The sequence below is a fragment of the Protopterus annectens genome, chromosome 2.part0, assembly GCF_019279795.1.
Source record: "Protopterus annectens isolate FY-2018-M chromosome 2.part0, PAN1.0, whole genome shotgun sequence".
NCBI lineage: Eukaryota > Metazoa > Chordata > Ceratodontiformes > Protopteridae > Protopterus > Protopterus annectens.
Window position 1 is genome coordinate 595,833,279 of NC_056728.1, and position 21,696 is coordinate 595,854,974.

Here is a 21,696-nt window from a genome sequence, read left to right on the forward strand (position 1 = left end):
ACACAATCCCATGACAAACGGAACAAGAATATGAGGCACAAATCTGGACATCATGTGAAAATCTATACAGTTGAGAGGCTTAGGAATGTGAACACTTCATGTAGGGGGTGTATCACAGTATTTATAACACACCCCTGCATTGTAAAAGTGCTTTACAGCACTAAAACAAGAATTAAAGTGTCCCTGGACACTTATCTAATAATGTGAAGGTTAACAGTTTACAGTTAAATTAATGTTCAATTTTTTTTTCCTGAAAGTTTAAGCATAGCTGAGCAGGTTTGCATGGGGCAGTACCTTGCTCAGCAGTACACTAACCTAACAGAGCTGTCCAAATTTCAGCTACAGAAGAAGCTATATACAAATATATAACTGAAGCTTGGACAGCTCTGTTAGCTTAGTAGTTCGAGTCACTGCTTGGCATGTAGTAGATGCACGGTTCGAATACCAAGACAGGTTGTTTAGCTTTTACATGGGAAAGAAGTTTTATATTATTTTTTATTTTATTTAATGATGTAGTAATTAATATTTGTTAACCAGGGTAGTGTAGCTGGTCCAAATTCCCAGTGTCAGTGGAGATATAAGGTGAAAACCCTCATTTAAATACAAGTGTCCTATACAGTACAGTCACACCCCAAGGTAATGTAATGAAAGCACATAGGGGGAGGTCATGTAAATTATACAATGACTGGTCATTGATATTCCAGAATGAGCACACTGATTGTTCAGCCCAATCAGCATGTCCATTTTAAATCCTAGCATATACTAATGGAAAAAGATATGGTTGTCCCGACACTATTCCATTGCTATATACTGTAATTTTATATTTATTTAACAAAAAAAAAAACATATTCTAGACTCTGGACATAGCAGAGAGACAGGACAGAGAAAATACTAGGAAAATCAGGTACATTATTCAAAATTAAAGACACAAACCTGATTTTCCTTGTATTTCCTTCATTCTCTCTCTCTCCTACCCCTAAACTGTCTGACATTGTTTTGTGTGCGTGTGTGTGTGTGTGTGTGTGTGTGTGTATATATATATATATATATATATATATATATATATATATATATATATATATATATATAAAACAAAAATGAAGCAACGGAGACCTTCTTTTCTGAGTTGCTTCCTTTGCAAAGCACTGATCTACTGGGTATGAGTGGGAATGCAAGTCCCATACACATGGCAGTACATCAGAAAAATCCCCAAGATACTGGAAAAATGTGGAAGGATAGCACGGTGCTGGCATACAAAGACATTTATTTAAGAAAAGTAAATATTTTCACTTAAATAATGTCATTGTATAATAGCAATAACTGACCCCGCGGTTGTGGTATATTAAGATGTACCCACAGTTGCTTTTATTTAATCAGTCGGGCTTCACCCTTGTGTTTAAACCACAACAACCATGGGTAAATCTTAATATACCACACCGACATTGTCGGTTATTGCTTAAGTAAAATATATACACTTAATAATAATGTATCAGTAATGAATAATTAATATTCAATTCTGACTTCTTTTTTAAATGAAAACATTTGTCTGCCCTTAGCTCAGTCTTGCTAAGCCCTGCTAAGCCAAGCTAAGCAATGATTAAACAGGATCTGTCTGAACAATACTTAGCAGTGCTCAGCTCTGCTTAGCTGTTTTGAGCATTGCTAAGAAGTCCCATTCTAAGTAGTATTCGGCTCAGCTAAGCGAAGGTGCACACTGCTAAGCACTGCTCAGCATTTGCCACCTTAAGCACTGCTCATCTCAGCTTAGCGGGTTTGTGCACTTCTCAGCTTTGCTCAGCATTTTTGAAAATTGTCAAATGACGGCAAAGGGTGGGAATATGGCCTTATTTAAACTGCACAGGTGGGAATACTGGCAGGAAAGTGATGAGGTTAAAACTACCAACATAACAATTGCAACAAAACAAAAATTAAAGGTCATGCTGCTAAATGCTAGGAGTCTAAACATGAAACTGCACTCATTGCAATCAGTCTTAACCATGGAAAATAGTGACATCTGCGCAGTTACAGAAACCTGGTTCAAAGCTGTGGAGAGCACCCCAGCCATACCTGGTTACTCATCCTATCATACATTTAGACCTCAAACTGTGGGTAGTAAAGCCAAAGGAGGTGGAGTTTCAATATATATTAAAGACATACACAACTCCAGGCTGGTCAAACTGTATGAAGCACAGGAGACACTCCAGGTGCAGTTAACCACAGACAAGACCCCTATACAAATCATAGCTAGCTACCGGCCTACAAATCTGACCCAAAATGCCTCAAATGCCTATCTAGACCTCTTTGAATCTATCCAGATTCAGCCCTTTACCCTGATCCTGGGTGACTTTAACTACCCAAACATAGACTGGAAGTACTACCCATGTCAGAACACAAATCCCCAGAGATTCCTCGATTTTGTCAATGCAAATGCTTTGGAACACTTAGTCAATACCCCCACAAGAGGTGATAATATCTTGGACTTGGTATTAATCAACATGAGTAACCACTGCAGTATCCATGCGGTATCATCCTCCCTTTTAAGATCAGACCATAAAGCAGTCATGTTTGAAGTCACCATCTCCCCACTACCCCCCTCTAGCTAGGGTCAAACAAAAAAACTTTTCCAGAGCTGATTACAGCCTCCTGAGGGATGGTATAAACAGCTTTACAGCTCCCTCTCCCTAACTAGGAACTTGGCACCAGTATCCAAATCTATACCAAATTACTATATGAACATTTATATAGGTGCGTGGAATCAGGAATACTTGGCAGGACTAAATCATCCTACGCAAGGAAGAGTAAACTTGTCTGGTACACATCTGCAATAAATAAACTCTATAACAAAAGAAAAAAAGTGCTGTCCAGGACCAAGAAGGAGCAGGTGCCCAATTGGAAGCAATCTTTCCTTAGACTAAACAAGCATATAAGAGCACTAGTGAAATCCTCCAAAGCAAACTTCTAGTCCAGATTGGCCACATCTGCTAGAGACAATCATAATGTCTTCTTTATATATGTCTGTAATCTCAAAGGTAGCACCCAGATCTGTTTAGAACTGGTGGTTAAGGACACCACATATACAAATGCCGTAGATATAGCAAACCTTCTGGCTGACAGATTCAGCAACAATTTGACCCCTGTGTCCCCCCCATCAGTAAATCAAGGCATTCCCAGTACCTACCCACTTCCCCTTATATCTAGGGATCAGGCCATCACTGCTCTCTCAAAGACAAAATATACATCCTCCATGGGACACAATAACATCCCAGGCTGCATCCTACATGAACTCAGGCAGGAACTTGCACCAGCATTAGGCGCCCTATCCAACCAAAGCCTGACGTCCGGCTTTGTCCCAGCTGAGTGGAGGACAGCCACTGTCATCCCTTTACACAAAGTTGGAGCGTCTACTGATTTGGGAAATTATAGATCTATTAGCCTAACTAACCTGATCTGCAAGGCCATGGAACTGCTCATCATGGACCTCATTAACTAGGACATTGGCAACCTCTGAACACTCGATCTCACACAGCTTGGCTTCATGAATGGGGGGTCATGTCTGTTACAGCTGTTTGACTTTTTTGAGACAGTCACCAAAGCCATGGATGAGGGGAAGTCAGTGCACACCACCTACCTTGACCTGGCCAAAGCCTTTGACACTATTCCCCACTCAAGCATAATAGATAAACTCTCTCAACTAGGCATCAAGCTGTGTGTTACCAGATGAGCAGCTAACTGGCTGTCTGATAAAACCCACCTAGTCAAAATAAGGGAAGCCACCTCAAGCAGGTGACCCGTATTGAGTGGCGTACCCCACGGTTTGTTCTTCAGCCTCTGTTATGTGGGATATAGTTTTCTGAGGTACAGGCCAAAACCAATGGGCTATGGCTGACCAAGTTTTCAGACTGCAAGCTGGGAGCTGTTATCAATTCCCCTAGTGATGTGGACATCCTCCAAGAGGGTCTAATCCAAACAAATGACTGGTGTCAGTAACATGGCCTCAAGCTAAATACAAAAAAATGCATCATCATCTCCTTTGGGGAGAGTGATGTCCTCACAAATTATCACATTAATAATAATGTCCTAAGCACACAGTCAGTTGTGAGGGATTTAGCAACCTGACTTTTGACCACCAAGTTGCTTCCATGGAGAAGGAAAGCTTCCTACATGACCCACCTCATAAGTGAAGGCATCTCATCCATGGACAAGGAGGTCATAACATCTCTATATATACCTTATAAGGCCCATTATTGAGTATGAAATCCAAGGTGAAGCATTATTCAGTACAACTTCTCATTGGGCATGTACCTCACAAAGCACATGCAGCAACTGGAGAGACCACAGAGGTTCCTCACGAAGAGAATCCAGACCCTCAAAAATCTACCATACACAGACAGGCTAAAATCTCTATCCCTCCATTCTATATCATACAGACTCCACAGAGGTGACCTCTGCCTGGCATACAATGTGACTCTGGACCCCCCTTGATGGGACTGCTACATATCCGCAAGTCAAGCTCCACTCGAGTGACCTGCACACTTGGACTCAACCTGGTCTGTGACATCAATAAGACTTGTTGGTGGGACAGATTTGTGTCCCAGAGACTCCCCCATCTATGGAATAGACTCTCTCTCCATGTCAAGCAAAGTACCTCTTTACTCCTAACTGGATGGGAAATAGAAAATACATCCCTGGGATTCCACCTGTGTCCCTGCTGGACAGGGGCATCAGGTGCTGATTTATCTATACATGGGTTAAACTCTTGGCTAAACTTATAAGGTCCTCAGGACCAATAGCCTAGTAAGTTCCTATGATGCTATGATTCTATGAACCTGTTAGAGTTTGATCCCTGTAGGAAGTATGGCAGGTGCAGGAGAGTGAGTGAGCTTTTGGGTGCAATGCTGGAGCATCCTTGACTCCAGGGTCAAGGCTTTAATCGTTGTGAAGAACCATGATGACAGACTGCTGCAGGGCCAATACCAGGGCTTGGAATACAAGTCTGAGGCCTGGGACCATCTGGCATGTGAGCTCATTGGCATCCCCTGAAGTGGTGAGCAGGTCCATTATCATTATGATGAACTAAGACAGAGGAAGGGGGTCCTCTTGGCCCAATGGATCCAAGATGCTCGGGCCCAGAATGCCCCAGAAGTTTGTAAGTATATCTACAGGTGATATATCAAATTATAGTATGAATATTTGATAGACAGGTATGCATAATGGTGTGTTTTCTCCTCGCAGCTGCAGAGAAGAGGGCTCGTAACATAAAGGGCCATGTAGGATGACTAGTATGAGACTGTAATAGGTGGAGACTGCAAATATATGATATGCAAATGTGTATGGGTTGGGTATGCAACCCAGCAGCCTGTTATGGTCTGTACAGATCACACATAATCACATCCACTAGGGTTTAAATGTGTTCACCTGCATGCAAAGTAGTTATACACAGTTCACTAACTATCACACATGACACTGTGACACTCCACTTATATTACAAGGTCAGAATGCATGACCAAGTGAGTTGTAGGTAGAAATCAGTCAAGCAGCAGACAGCAGTGCCCCAGTAGCTCAATGTGATGAGAAATACACATATTAAATTTTGCACACACAGACCACGGTTTGGATCCAGAGACTAGTACGAAGATGTGTTCATAGTGACATACAAGTAATCCTGAGTATTTCTAGAAATGTCAGGTAGTGTTAACAGATATTTTCTCCACATGGCTCACAGGTAAAGAATGATTGCATTAGCTGTATGAAGGGTATACTAATAAACTGTGTACAACTGTTCCAGTGCCTAGCCCAATGCCTACAAATGACAGCAGGATAGCTATATATACTATGCACTCTTCCCGATACATGTCTCTCAAGTGTCACGCTGTCATGGCTACTAATCACTATTGTGAATTACCTTGCACACAGATATAAGTCCAGTAGAAGTATGCCATTAGCACACTCACACAACACTAGTGCAGGGTACACCTTGTTAGTCATATATGTAACCTTGACATGTACGAGTGCCCTCTACTCATGTACCTACACTTGTCACAGCTTGCCTCATAGCATTCCGGGTCAACAGATTAACAGGTATGTATGTGCTATGGTAGCTATAGGCCTCAGGCTGATATAAAGCGAGGACAGACCTGTAGAGTATTGAGCAGTACTGTTGTGAAAAATATAAGCCTATACAGTTGGTAATAGACTGTTTTTCTCTCAACCCACACCTTATCTGCTTCAATAATTATTATTCATATACTATGGGTATATTGTTCTCAAAACCTAATGTTGGGACATTTGACTTATTATTGTTCATATATTTAAATAGTTCAATACTAACATACCTTGTTGAAATTCCATTATCGGTGGCCTGTTGCCATAAATGTTACTGGCATGCTGTTACAATAATGATGTTATTCCATTTATGTGTGTGTGTGCTATTTGCCATGCAATTTCCCAAATTCTATTGTTCTGGGTTAGTTGGAACACCCATGCATGCTGTTATAAGTAATGTTGAAATGTTTTGTTCATGACTAACCAATACACCTTGAAAAACCTTAACACCATAGCACATTTTGGTAGGCAGATCCCAGTGGATCCGCCTGTCTTGCTTCATCTAACAAGCATGTCTGCGACCAAACCTCAAACTGCCTCCTCCGCTGGTCCTGCACTACTCTTGTGTGGAACCACATCAGGGGACGGGGCCCATCCCCTCCGGCTGCGGGTGTGGAGAAGACCCTGTCACCCGACACCAGTTCCAAGGTATGGTGTGCAGGGTCATCCAGAGGGACTTGGATGCACACCTGCGCCAGATCGAGGTCAGACCGGCACACCTCAAGGGGCCAGCTGGCCCCATCATCCAGCCCCCAGCACAGCCACCTTCAGGGCCATTAAGGGACAGTGGCGACTGCCCATGGGTGAGGACCTCAGTCCCACTGTTTCCATCTGGGGCCACATGGCCCTCCAATTCTCAACCACTCTCCCCGTCCAAGGTGTTTATCCCCCTCATGTGTCATACACCGCCCCTGTCTGCAGTCTTGGCTGTCTGCAAAAGCAACCTCTCCTACTCAACTTACCTCCCCAAACATACCTACAACCCTTCCCCAACATCCCACTCTCACCTTAAAAAATAAAAAAAGGGCCATCTGTCCTCACAAAAACAATCTCATCTAATACATAGCTCTCCATTTCACCTCCACTTACACTGCCATGAATCAATCATCCCACCAATTAAACAACAAACTTATGTCCCTCACACTCCTCCCTGCAGGGTGTAAGGCTCCAAATTCCAAATTGTCCACATCATTCTTCACAGCTGCTGCTGGCCAAGAAATGGAGAGCTATGGTCTTTCCCTACACCAGTCCTGCACATTCCTAGCTGCCTTTCATAATGTATTTCCCCCTGCTTGCCCCCGTTTCACCACTTTCCTATCACCCCTTTTTTCTTTTCTTTGTTTGGAATTAGTGTGGGTTTAAGTGGGAGTAAGCACCATTAAGCAATGCTAAGGGAAGTTAAGCATCTCCTGGCATCACTTAGCATCATGCAAAACATCGCAAACATGCTTAAACCTGCTTTAATCACTCTATCTCATTCAGCTACTGTTCTGCCCAGCAACAAAATAATCAGCCCTGCCAGCCGTCAAATCCAAGACCCTGTGCACTACAGTCAGAGCAACATACCACTACACCAAATCTGCTGTGAGAATTGCTGATGCTTTTGTAAATATATCATGCATTACAGTCATTCATCATTAGAGAAAAAAATGTCAGCATTGCTAAGTCTTCATTCCACAACCTTGTGCACTAGGATCAGAGTAACACACCACTATGCCAAATCAGCTGTGGAAGCTTGTAATGCTCTTGTAAATATATCATGCATCACAGACATTTAACATTAGGTAAAAAAAAAAGTCATCACTGCCACGTCTTGATCGCAGGACCTTGAGCACTAGAGTCAGTACAACGCACCACTACATCAAATCACATGTGCAAATTTGCAGTGCTTTTGTAAATATATCATGCATCACAGTCATTTCACATTAAGGAAAAAAAAAGTCATCACTACCAAGTCTTGATCTCAGGACCCTGGGTACTAAAGTCAGAGCAACACACCACTACACCAAATCTGCTGTGGGAATTAGTAATGCTTTTGTGAACATATCATGCATGACAGTCATGTAACAGCAGGAGAAAAAGACAAAGTTGCCATGTTTTGGACACAGGACTTTCTGAACCAGTCACAGCAACACAACACTATACCAAATGAACTCTTGGGAATTAATGATGCATTTGTAAATATATCATGCACTACAGGAATGTAACTTTAGTGAAAAAAATGCATCAGGGACAAAATTTGAACCCAGACCCATCTGAACTACAGTCAGAGCAACATACCAGTAAGCCAACTGACCTGCGGAGTAGTGAAGCTGTTTTCACAAACATATCCTGATTGCTAGTCACACACTACTCCTACATATATACTGGCCCAAATCACAGTGTACTTGGGCCTCTGATGCAGACATAGAACCACTACACAGACAAATAAATGCTGTTGGGTGTATGGGACGCCTACAATATCTGGTAGAGCAGACAACTGCACAGACTGTTGCTGAATATCCCCAGCTGTGCCCCCTATTCATGGCAGGGTCCTCATAAAACCTACTTTGTGTGCACACATACTGGCAAAGCAGTGCAAATTGGGGTTACAAAAGCATGACAGACAGCTCAGCATCACATGTTATACCCATCAGAACACACATGTCCACACTAATCCTGTGTCACACACTATATGCATGCACATATGTCTTACCAATATGCCTATCATATGAATGACTTGCTGGCTCCATGTGTTACAGTTCTAACATCTGTCACATCTAGAAACCCACAGTCCTGGCCCACAGCCCACTGTGTCTGGCATGACAACTACATGCATGCCAGTACAACATAGAAATAATGGAGTCCTGCAATGTCCAGCAAAACAGGTTGCTCCTACTGCAGTCACTGCCACCCACAGTAGCATGTTAAAGGGTGGGACACAATTCAAAATTATGAATATGTGTGCCACATGTTGCTTAACACTCTCTGGATGGCACTATTATGTAACATATGCACCACAGGCACACACCTCACCTGGACTGTTGTGGGTACCCTCAACCAGGCCATTCTGTAACACAACAGCTGACACCGCACCCTCACTGACAGTTACAGCCTTCTCTCCCCCAGTGTCATCACAATTCCTAGTCTGACACCTGGCCAGAATTCAGCAGCTGTGGTCTGCTACACATGCAGCAGTATGTCCAACTACCTGCTACAGACCTAACATTGCTCCCAAACACCAAGAGCAGGCCATCCACACAACAACCAAACATAAAGGGTTGGGGGGATGTTGAGGTTTTAAGGGACGTGTCTCAGTTTGCCCCTAGAAGCATACACAGCTGATAGACCAGCATCAATTGTAGCAGCATGCACAGTCAGATAGAAAAGGATCTATGACACTCACATCTGCCTGTCTCCTTACGCAACACAACACACATGTACACAGTACACTGCTACAGAATCTGAAAGTCTGTTAACAATGGCCAGCCATACATACCTGTCAACTGTACAGATTTCAACAGAATTTCCAGGTTGTTGCCTCATAGTTTTGGCCTCTTCCACATAACATTTGTGTTTTTCTGCCAAATCACTGGGATGATATGAGCAATGATGTCACTAAATGATGATATACATTTGAGTTGCAGACTTCAAATCCCTCAGAAAATGTATGTCAAAACAAACCCTGTTACTCTAGTAAATTTCCAAGTTTATAGGAGCACTATTTAAAATCTGTCCCTGGTTATGGCCCTTTGACCTCCCATTTTGTTGTGCTTTGTCCAGATTTCTTTTGCTAAGAGGTTGAGAGGTATGACTAAGCTTCAGGAGTATAAGCACAGTGCACTGTACTGGCAAAGAACAGGAATGTATATAAAGTATTACCTGCGCAAATATATATTAATAGTAGAAGCTGGAAGCCTTGAACATACAGACATAAGTTGCAAAACTTAAAGTAAATAAGCTGAACTTGTTTTACGAATGTGTTATCTAAGTATCAGTGCAGCAAGCAGATATAAATGTCTACAGCTAGAGGTTTTTGTATTGTCTTGAAACTTAAATAATTACTAGGTTGAAAATGTGAAAGTGTTTAACTGTGTTATGACTTCCAGTTCTACACAAACATCAGACAGATATGTATTTCTGGCACAGAGATGTTAAATGTATGTTAGTTGCTGTTAGCCTGGGAAATGAAGGCAGGTGGCACACACTGATGTAATCTGAGCTAACCCAGCATTAATGTTGATTATTACTTTCAGACCTGTCTCATAGAAAGACCTTTGCCTGTTGTATGTGTCTGTGTATCTGACAGCATCCATTCATCTGCATTTGCCTTGCTAATAGTAAGGACCTAGGGGAATGTAAAATTGTTTACATATAGATGGGAATATAGTATACCTGTCTGATGTTTGTGTGGTCGGCAGTGCTCTGAGTATCTGGCATCTCTGCATTTAATGTTGATTTGAAGCCCTTTATCCAAGGTCTGATCACTTCTATTTTGTATCTTATTCTAGTATTGCATTTGTTTTGTTTTAATTCTTCTGTTCTGTTCAAGGTTTAAGAGTTCCCTCTCCCACTTGCCCAGTCCTTGTTGTGTTCTTAAATTTGGTTGCTTTTGAGTTGCCCGCCCCTACTATATGCCTAATTTTGGACACTCCTCCCAGTCCCATCCCATCATCATATTCTACTGAGTAGAGAGAGAGAGAGAGAGAGAGAGAGAGAGAGAGAGAGAGCACTTGGGAAGGCCCCCTTCCTTGGTTTCCCAAATGTAAATTATCGTTTCATCCCTTCCCACTTAATGAAATAAAATAATTCTACTGTATTTGTGTTGCTTCCTACTTTATTAGTTTATTTTGCCTTTGTTGTCTGTTCTTAAAAGTACTCAGTTGCACTTATCCCACTGCATTTATTACTGCTTGTTAGTAGCCTGATTAAATTGTAACTGATATTCTAAGGCTTTTGGTTTAATAACTTGGGCTTCAGGCCAGTTACTGTACATTAAGAAGGTTTGTGGTCCACGCTCTTGTGGGAGGAGAGGGTACATTCTACCCTTCTGAGCTGGGAATTGCTGGTTAAAGAGTTATTGTGCCTGGTTATTTGGACTGTTTCTTTCTTAAATTGGTGCACCTTGTTTGCTGTAGCATAGACTAGATTCAGACCTGCTGAATCTAGCTTTGTTTGTATAACTTAAGCACTAATCCAGGCCATTTTTGAGAGGGTTCCGCTGCAACCTAGTGGCAGGAGTGCGCAGTTAGAACATATCTGATTGAAGAACACTGGAACAGAGCTCAGTTTTTAGCTTTTTTATTGGTTAATTGGTTGATTTTTTTTAAATCAGTTTTCTCTTGTTTGCTACTGTTATATTTAAGTGTGTATCTGTTTTCCTGTGTTAAATTGACTTAAACAGAGTTGAAATATCTTTAGCATAGTATGGTTGCAGGTTTTGCTGTATTCAGATCTGTTTGTGTGATTCCTGTGTTTCTTGCTATGCCATCTTGTGTTGGCCAAGGCCTGTCTGCACTTAATGGGAGTAAGTGAACTGTTTGGAACTGGTCTGGCATAGGGTGTTGAGCTAATAGCTCAGGGACAAGGGTTGGTTGGTCAGTTCCAGTGTCGCTATTTTACCTTTGTTTTTGTGGTATTTAAAGCCAGCATCAGTGCGGGTTTGTGCTTGTTTGCCTGTTGCACACCACTGCTGTGCTGTTTTAACCCTTTGCGAGGTATCTCAGTTGTATGTTTTCCCTTACCAGTACTCCTTTGTGAGTGAGGCACTTGCCTACAGCTACTGTATTGATTTTATCCAGCCATACTCACACCTATAAGTACTCTCCTCAGATAGTAACCACTCTACTATTCCTGACCTCTGTTCCACAGATTCTGATAACCATGGGCGGACAATGTGAGACAGTGTAGCAACTGTCTAATGTACACAGACAACCCTCTACTGCTACCACCTAAGAACACAATATGTGAGAGATGCAATCACATTAAGAACCTAGGATCCTTGCTGTCTCAGTCAAAAGCCAATATATGATTGGCAGACCATGATGCTTTGCCACAGATGGCCTTCATCTGTTTCTCCTGGGCTTTAGGCTTCTGGCAAAGGCTTCTGCCTCCCCCATAGTGTCTTTTTAGCCAAAGTCATGACAACAATATTACCAACATGAATAATTTATATAAATGAAATTAAAGGTCATGCTGCTAAATGCTAGGAGTTTTAGCATTAAACTGCATTCATTGCAAGCATTCCTTGCTCTGGAGGATGCTGACATTTGTGCAGTCACTGGAACCTGGTTCAAACTGTGGAGAGCACCCCACCCTTACCAGGCTAACCATCCTGCAATACTTTCATTCACTAAATGGAGGGCTACAAAGCCAAAGAAAATAGAGTACCAATATTTATCAAAGACATACACATCTCCAGGCTGGTCAAACAGTATGACACACAGGAGACACTGCAAGTGCAGTTAATTGTTGACAAAACACATATTCAATTCATAGGTAGCTACAGACCCACAACCATGACTCAGGACACCCACTCCACCTATCTAGACTTACCTCAATCCATCAAGATTCAACCCTCTACCCTGATCCTGAGTGACCTTAACTACCCAATCACAGAGTACAGGACCTATTCTAGCCCAAACATGAGCAGCCAGAGATTCCACAACTTCGTCAATGACAATGCATTGGATTAGCTGGTCGACACCCCTACAAGAGGTGAAATTATCTTGTACCTGGTGTTAACCAACATGAGTAGCCACTGCAGCACTCCTACAGTGTCACCTTCCTTGGTAAGATCCCACCATAAAGCGATCACTTTTGAAGCCACCATCTCCCCTGACCTCCCCCTTGTCAGGGTCACATGACAAAAACGTGTCCGAAGCTGATTATATTCTTCTCAGGGCAGATATAAGGAGCTGCACAGCCACCGTCCCTTCAATTGGAACTAGCAGTAATGTCCAAGCCTACACCAGGAATATAAATGAACACCTACATAGCTGTATGGAGTCAGTGATACCTGACAGAACCAAATCATCTTCCTCAAGGAAGATTAAACCTGTCTGGTGGACATCAGCAATAAACAAAGTCTATCATAGAAGGAATTAATTGCTGTCCACGGCCAAGAAGGAGCAGATGCAAAGTTTGAAGCAATCTCTCCTTTGTTTGAACAAGCAAATAAGGTCACTGGTGAAATCCGGTAATGTTAATTTCAAGTCCATATTGGCCACATCCACCGAGGACAATCACAACACCTTCTTCACATATGTCTGCACTCTCAAAATCAACACCCAAATCTGCTCTAAACTGGTGGTCAATAAACCACATACACAAACTTTATAGATATAGCCAACCTGCTGGCAGACAGGTTCAGTGAAAACGTTATCCCCTGTCCCCCTATCAGTACACCAGGACATCCCCAGCACCTGCCCCCCTCCCCTCATCACCACAGAGTGTGTCCTTAATGTCATCTCAAAGGCAAAAACTAAAGTCTCCATGGGACCTGATAACATCCCTGCCTGTATCCTACATGAATTCAAACATGAGCTCTCAGCTCCATTAGACACCCTATTCAACCACACCCTGAGCACTGGCTTCATCCCAGCTGCATGGAGGACAGCCACTGTCATCCCCCTACACAAAGGTTGGAGCATCCACTGACCCAGGCAATTATAGGCCTATCAGCCTAACTACACTAATCTGCAAGGCCACAGAATGCATTATCATTGGCCTTATAAATAAGGACATTGGCAATCTCCAAACGCTGCACCCCACACAGTTTGGTTTTGTGAAAGGGGAGATCACAGCTGTTAAACATGGTTGACTTCTTCAAAACAGTCAACAAAGCCACGGACAAGGGGAAGACAGTGCTCAGTGCCTACCTTGACCTAGCCAAAGCCTTCGACACTATTTCACACTCAGGCATAATACATAAACCCTCCCAGCTAGGTATCAGCCTGTATGTTACCAGATGGGTAGGTAACTGGCTCACTGATAGAACCCACTCAGTCAAAGTAGGGGAAGCCACCTCTAGTAGTAGAACCGCAACAAGCAGTGTACCCCAAGGATCAGTCTTGGGGCCTCTACTGTTTGGCATATACTTGTCTAAGATGCAAGCCACAACTAGTGGTCTGTGGCTGACCAAGTGTGCAGATGACTGCAAGCTGGGTGCTGTCTTAAATTACCCTAGTGATGTGAACATCCTCCAAGAGGGTCTTACCCAAACTCATGACTGGTGCCAGAAGCATGGCCTCAAAATGAATGCCAAGAAATGCATCATTAGCCCCTTTGGGGAAATTGTCATCCCCAATACTTATGACATTAAAAGAATGTACTAAGCATGTAATCAGTTGTGATGGACATGGGCACCCAGGTTGATAGCAACCTGACTTTTGACCACCATGTTGCCTCCGTTGTACAGAAGGCTGTCTACATGGCTCACCTCATAAATCAGGGTATGTCATCCAGGAACAAGGAGGTCATAACATCACTATACTCCTCCCTTATCAGACCCATTATTGAGTACAATGCCCCCTTCGTCATGGACCTTGCCATGCCCATGCAGCTGTTGGAAAGACCACAGAGGTTTTTGACCAGGAAAATCCAACATCTCAAACACCTGTCCTATACAGATAGGCTAAAAGCCCTGTCCCTCTACTTAGTCTCATACAGACTGCTCAGAGGTGACCTGTGTCTGGCATACAAGACCATGTCTGATCCAACACTGATGTAGTTGTTGCATATCCATAAGACAAACTAAACTCATGCAACTTACATGCAAGGCCTTAACCTGGTCTGTGACATGAATATAACTTGTTTGTGGGATAGATTTGTGTCCCAATGATGCAGCCAACTGTGGAATAGAGTCCCTCTCTATGTCATGCAGAGTACCTCTCTAGGCCTCTTTAAGAGAAACCTGGATGATTGGATGGGAAACAGAACATACACCCCTGGGAACCCACCTGTGTCCCTGCTGGACCTATTATTGGAGATGTTTGCTGTAATTATTTCAGACTGTCTTGCAATGTTGTCTGAAATTATTCCCTGTGAGTCTGAAATCTGTAGTTACTGTACTGATTGAGTATTGCCTTGTTCCTTTATTAGGTATTATTAAATATAGGCAAACCTTGTAATTGTGTCTGGTCTGTTTAGAGATGTGTATTTGGTGACACTGTATAGCCCACTCCAATAGACAGTCTTGGTCACACTTATTTGGCTAATAGGCACATCACACAGTAGGAATCATCACCCTTTGGTGAGGGCCTTACAGTAGCCGATAAAGAGCTGGATTGTACTGTGACTTCAAATAAAATGAAAAACAGTAAAGTAACACTTTCTTTTATTCAGCAATAACAGGATAAAGCTTTCAGGTAACACCCTTCATCAGTATAATAAGACATCTTGTTCACAGTATAAATAAGCATTTTTCTAAAAACACATGACACAACCAACCAATAAAAAATCCATATCAATTAAGTAACATTAATAAAGCTTTAAAGACATATTGCTAAATTAAACATTTTCATCAGTGTGGGCAAAAGGTGCCATAGCTGGTAAACCTGTGCCAGCCTTTCCCAGGAGTGTGTGTGTGTGACTGATAAATCAGATCTCAAAGTGTGTGTGTCAGCTACACAAAGCACAGGTCAGACAGAGAGGGTGATGGATGGTTTGGCTTGGGCACTCTGCTGAGATGTTAACCATATAGCTGTGCCAGTGAGGAGTCTTACTGGGGATCTGGGGAGAGAGGGAGAAACCAGCTGCAGACTGACTGTGATCTCTGTGTGCTCTAAAGGGTAACTGTACTTTACTGTGTGACTACTTGTCATCCTCCCATTTTGCACATCCCTCACTGGTGGTAGTGGAGAGGATTGAGGCTCCTTGATTACTGGGCCAATGCAGGGGTATCACACTGACAATAGGTACTGTTGGATACAGCTGGCATATTACATAATGTACCATCCTTGAGCCCCTCTCAGTCTGCCAATGTTATGCAGGATTATTTCACAGTTTGTCCAGGTCTCCCTGACCATTCCTGACATATTCTGGATAGGTCAATGTGTACACCACACCTGTATCTGATTGCCTGATACCTATGGTTAGCATACCCAGTGAGCTCCTGTAGTACGACAGCAGCTTATAGGTACTAGTAGTGGGGAATGCTGGCTCTGGCTCAGCAGGTGTGCATACACACTGACCATCCAACGTAAGGGAAATGATACAGTACCAGATATTCATGTGCCATTACTGTGTCCCCAGGGGACTGGTATGTCACAGACACGTTCCTCAAACTCTGTGGACAACCATCATGTATTGTCCACCTGGTATGCGGGAATACACATTTGTCTGGCAAGGGTCTACATCTATCAGGCACATGTACCCATTTTGCAAACATCTGGGTACTGCAGATGTCAGACACCTATGAAGAGGTCACCCTACACCACATATGCACCGCTCTCTGTTATTGTGTACCCCAGATGTTCCTTGAATGTCCACATGCACCTGTAGTAGCACTCACCTATTTGTCAGATGTAGGCTGGATGACATGTTACAGTAACGTTGCCCATAGGGGAATCCCAGCGGTTGATGGTAGTGATGCCTGTGGACACATAACAGCACAGTCTGTCACAGCAGTCAGGCCATGTCTAGTAGTCCTGGTGCCATCTCAGGTTACTAGGCTATGGGCCATGAACATATATATGCCTAGCCCACATGTTAGCACATGCGTATGCAAGGCAGCAGCTGATGTCCCTGTCCAACAGGGACACAGGTGGTATCCCAAGGGTGTATGTGCTGTTAACCATCCAGTTGACCAGGTTACACCTGCAAAGGTTTAGGTAAGTTACCTTGCCTGATGTGCACAAGGTGCCAATTCCACCACAGGTTACTTGTGTGCAACACACATGTGAGCTGTCCACAAGACAGTCCAGGTCACTCACTGGGTTGAGTGTGTATGTGAGTGTGTGTATGTGTGTGTGTGTGTGTGTGTGTGTGTGTGTGTGTGTGTGTGTGTGTGTGTGTGTGTGTGTGTGTGTGTGTATGTGTGTGTATGTTACCACAGTGGAGCATGGCTTGTAGATGTACAGCAGTGACAGCAATGTGGGGTCTGTGATTGCCGTGCATGCCACAGTGCCATAACTCCTGAGGCGTATGTATGACACCGGGTAGAGGGTTGGCATTATAGCCTAATGCCAAGACAGGGCATTAAGCATCTACATTGGAAAGCATGTTTATATTAATGTTAATTTTACATTTTTATATTAATGTTACTTTTATTTACCAATGTAGTTATTGACATTTGCAAGGAACACGTGCCAGACATCAAAAAATATAAACCGGATGCATTTAATGTTTGTCAAAAAGGTCAAGTTTATTATAGGTAAGCAGTTTTGCACAGTGTGGCATGGTGCTCAGCAATGCTTAAATGAAATATGAGGCATATACAGCAGTCTAACAGTAGATCCTCACTGGCTGAATGGTTAGGGCACCGACACTTGTACATTAGGTGCAAGGGTCGAATCGTGACCATTCAGCTTTTTACACATTATAGGGAAATGCAAATGTTTTATTTGTTTTGTATATATTACAGTATGTTAACTGTGGTGGTCCAGCTTGACCAGAAGCCCATTTATAGTGGAGACCAGAATATAAAAGCCCCAGTTACACACAAATGTCCAAAACTATTATAGTTACAGGAACAGATCATGTGGTTAAATGCATAAGTTTAGGAGATATAATAAAATAGATGCACCTAAAAATGAAGTAACATTACTGAACAATAAGTTACAATACTGTTGTATATATCTAAGCAGTAATTAGCCTGCTATGTGAAGCTAAGGCCAGAAACAAAATAACCAGACCTCGCAAGTCTCAAACCCACGACCCTTTGCATCAAATTTAGAACATTGCACCAGTATGCCAAATCAGCGGTGGGCATTTAGTGTTTATTTTAAAATACATTATGCAGTGCAGTGATGCAACATTAAGGAAATAAATATCCCCCTACTATGTATCGAACCTAGGACCCTCTGCAACACAGTCAGAGCACTGTACTATTATGTCAAATCCATTGCAGGCATTTAGTGTTTACTTTAAAATATATCATGCAGTGCAGTGATGTAACATTAGGGAACCCCCCCCCCTCCACGAAGTATTGAAGCCAGGACCCTCTGCATCAAAGTCAGAGCAATGTACGAGTAGGCCAAATTAGCTGTGAGAATTTAGTGTTTATTTTAAGATATATGATGCAGTGCAGTGATGTAACATTAGGGAAAATTTATACCCCTACCAAGTATTGGACCCAGGACTCCCTGTGTCAAAGTTAGAGCAATGCACCACTAGGCTAACTCAGCTGTGGATAGTTAGCATTCAATTTTAAATTATAACTTTCAGTACAATGATGTAGCATTAGGGGAACAACTACACCCCTATCAGGTATTAACTCCAGGATCCTCTGAACCAGAGTCAGAGCAACACACCACTATGACAACTAAGCTGTAGGGAATTACCCCCGTTCCTGTACATATATCATAAGTCACAGTGATGAAGCAATAGGGAATAACATACACCTCTGCCAAATATAGAAACCTGATACATCTGAACCAAAGCTCAGTGAAATACACCAGTAGGACATCACACCTCTGGGGAATTACTGGTGTTTGTACCAAGACAACCCGATTCCCAGTAACACAACTTCCACATATAATGGCATAAATGACAGCTTACTTGGGCCCGTGATGAGACACTGACCCAGCACACAGTCAAATATTTAGCCATCATGTATGGCTCTGTCAGCATTGACATATATCACACCTCTGGCCTCTGAGTCACCACAGCAATGGTCACATATCACTGATACTGGAATGTCTGTTGTACAATAGTGACATTAAGAAGTTGTTGATACAGCTGGCATATCACATCATGTACTGTCAGTAAGCCCCTCTCAGTTTCTGAATGTCATACAGGCTTAGTTCAAGAATTGTCCTGATGTCCATGAACATTCCTGATGTACTCTTCCTAGGTCTCTGTGCACTCCACAGCTGTATCTCATTGCCTGACACCTATCACTAGCATACCTGGTGACTCCCTGATGCATCACAGCAGGTCATAGGCTGTATTATTGGGGAGACACTGGCTCAGCCTCAGCAGCAGTGGGCACATAAGGGCCATACAATGTAAGGGAATGATTAAAGTAGCAGATATTAATGTGCCATTGATATGTTCCCGGGGTGTGGCATGTCACACACACATTCCCCGAATGCTGGGGACAACCATCACGTATTGTCTAGCTACTGTGTAGAGGCCCACATTTGTCTGGTAGGGGGTCTACATTTATCAGGCACATGTACACATTCCAAAGACATATGGGTACAGCATATGTTGGACACCTACCAGGAGGACACCCCACACCAGATATACAGTGCCCTCTCTTATTGTGTAACACAGATGTTGCTGGTATGTCCTCATGCACCTGTAGTAGCACTCACCTATTTGTTGGAAGTAGTCCAGATGACATGCTACTGTAATGTTGCCCATAGAGGATACAAAACAGTCGAGGGCAGTGATGGCTGCAGACACATACCAATACATTCTGTCACAGCACCTGGCCATAATTGGTATCCCTGGTACCATATGAGGTTATTTGGCATATGGGCCCTGAGCACCCATATGTCTAGACTGGCTCTTAGCCCACGTGCATGCATGCTAGTACCTGCTACCCCAGTCCAACAGGAACACAGGTGCTATCCCAAGGGTGTATGTGGAGTTAACCATCCATTAATGCAGGTTCTGTCTGCAATGGTGTTAACAGCTAACCTGTCTGATATGGATAGGGTGACCATTCCACAGCAGGATGAGTGTGTTACACACATCCGAGCTGCCAACAAGCACAGTTGCTGTCACACACCGGACTAATGGCATGTTTGTGTGTGTTACATTGAGACATGAATTGCACCTGTGCAGTATTCCCATCATTGTGGTTTCTGTGATTGCCTTGCATGCCACACTGAGCTCACCCCTGCGGATTATGTATGGACACCGGGTAGACTGTTGGCCTTATAGGTTATCATTCTATGGTAGATGTTTGAGGCCCTGGTATTGTCTGGTGGGGAAACTCATTGATGTCCCAGCTGCTGCATGTGCTGTGTGATGTGATTGATGAACAGGGAATCATAGACAAAACAGGGCCTTATTGGGGGGAATACAGGGATTTTTACACCCCATGTCCCCTGATGGCATGCCATATGTACGTCTTGGGCCATGTAGCAGCATTACCTTAGAACAGATGCAACCTTGCAGTGATAGGCCTTGGTGCCAAACACCTGTGTCCAAAGATCCCTCACAACCAATTGCATGCCTAGGATGTATTTAGTGCTGTGATAATATGTGTGGATGTCACTCTCCTCAAAGGGGTTGACAATGGATGTTCTGGTATGCGGCCTGAGTCCATGTGTCTGTTAACAGTCCTCTATCTGAGTGAGACCCTCCTAGGCAGATGTCCACATCATTAGGGAAACTAGAAGCGGCACACAGCATGCAGTCATCTGCAGACATGGTTGGACATGGGGTAATGGATGTTCCCTGCACTTCAGGGGTGTACATCACACATAAAAGAGGGCAATACACAGAACAACACGTTACTCCACTAGATATGGGTAAACTGCTTGAGGAGGATTCTCCTATGTGGCATAGGTAGATCATGTCTGCGCACCACTGTGATACCCCTATGGTAACATATGGTGTGATGTATACATGGAAGTGTTATATCTATAATGGATATGTGGGTTATGCCATCACAGGGTTTGTCCAGGTCAGGGTAGGCAGTTCATAGTATCACCCCCCATCCATGCATATGGTGACTGTGTCATACAGGTCAACCAAGGGTAACAGACATGACCCCTTCCTGGACAATGCCTAACTGTCCATGATGGAGTGTGTGCAGGTTGCCAGTGTCATGGTTAATGGGTTCCAATATAAACTGTGCCATGGCCTTGCAGAACAGATAGTTAGGCTTCTTGGTGTATCACGTGACTGAGTGGTGTACACTACATCATTCTCTGCAGGGGTGACAGCACTCATCCATCAAATGGCTGGGACAATGGCAGTGGGCAGCTCTCCTTTGAATACAGTACCCTATGGTGTTACAAGGTTATGGTTTGGGCTATGTAGGATGTACCCTGTGATGTGGTTGTGTCCCATGGCAGATGTATACCATGATCTTCAGCTAACAGTGGTTAACCGTTCCCTACATTTAGGAGACAGGTGAGTTTGTGTGGGCATCCTGATGTACTGATGGTGAAGAGAGGGGGTGGCACCTACATCAACTGTGTCAGTCATCCAGTATGCCATACCAACAACACTGGTATAGCTGGTGTTCATGACCACCACAAGTGAGCAGATGCAGATGCATCCTGTGCTGTTGCAGACATATGTGCAGTAGGGGAGAGGACTGTCTGTAGTGGATGTAGACAAAGTAAGCTCATTGTTTGTGGTGCAGGTGTGCAGAACTGAACCCATTCTCATGTACATGCTATGGAGACATTGCTCCAGAATGGGCAACTGCCCCTACTTTGTGTTGGACAGTGGTATGTCATCCCTGTTATGGACAGTATGTACTGCAGA